Genomic DNA, 1,030 nt, shown 5'->3' with positions numbered 1-1,030 from the left:
GGGTGCAGAGCTCGGAGGTCAGGCTGCAGGGCTGCACCTGGGCCTGCCCAGCGCACCCAGCGTGCACCCACGCGGAGGCTCCCGCTGATCCTGGGAGCTTTGCACGTCCCCATTTAGCAACGCCACTGCCACTTGCGGGGTCACCCGGAGTGACCTGGAGAGGGGGGGCGGGAGACAGGGGGAGGCTGCAGTCCCGGTCCAGCGTGGACACACCCCTCACTACAGCTGGCCCCCTGCCTCCCGCCTCGCCTGGGCCCTGTGTCTCCTGCCCGCCAGCCCGAGGCCGCCTCCTGTGACCCCTGCCGCCTGTCCCGCTGGCCAAGTGAGCGCTCCCTGTGGGCCTCGGTTTCGGGGCAGCCCCTACCCGGAGCACGCTTAAAGAAACAGGAGCATTTTTAATGCCAACAATAGAAATAAAGAAGGAAAACCTCACAATGGGTGACATACCTCGCTTTATTGCGCTTCACAGGTTGGTGCAAATTTTTTTTCCTCCCAAACTGAAGGCAAGACCTTCCAGTAGCAAAAAGCACAATTGTTTGGCCCTGGCTGGTTTGGCTCAGTGGATAGAGCGTCGGCCTGCGGACTGAAGGGTCCTTGGGTTCGATTCCAGACAAGGGCACAGGCCCAGGTTGCGGGCTCATACCCAGTAGGGGACGTGCAGGAGGCAGCTGATCAATGATTCTCTCTCATCATTGATGTTTCTAGTTCTCTCTCCCTCTCCCTTTCTCTCTAAAATCAATAAAAATATGTTTTAGGGGACTCTTTCCCCCTCCCCTTACTTGTTCTTCAATAAATTTTCACCTTTGCTAAAAATATATACATATATATATTTTTAATGGGGTAGAGGGTAAGAGATCAACCAAAGGACTTGTATGCATGCATATGAGCATAACCAATGGACACAGACACTAGGGCAGTGATGGCGAACCTTTTGAGCTCAGCGTGTCAGCATTTTGAAAAACCCTAACTTAACTCTGGTGCCCTGTCACATATAGAAATTTTTTGATATTTGCAACCATAGTAAAACAAA

This window comes from Myotis brandtii, unplaced genomic scaffold (genome assembly GCF_000412655.1).
Source record: "Myotis brandtii unplaced genomic scaffold, ASM41265v1 scaffold1763, whole genome shotgun sequence".
NCBI lineage: Eukaryota > Metazoa > Chordata > Mammalia > Chiroptera > Vespertilionidae > Myotis > Myotis brandtii.
The sequence above is the reverse complement of the archived record's forward strand: the minus strand, read 5'-3'. Positions refer to the sequence as shown.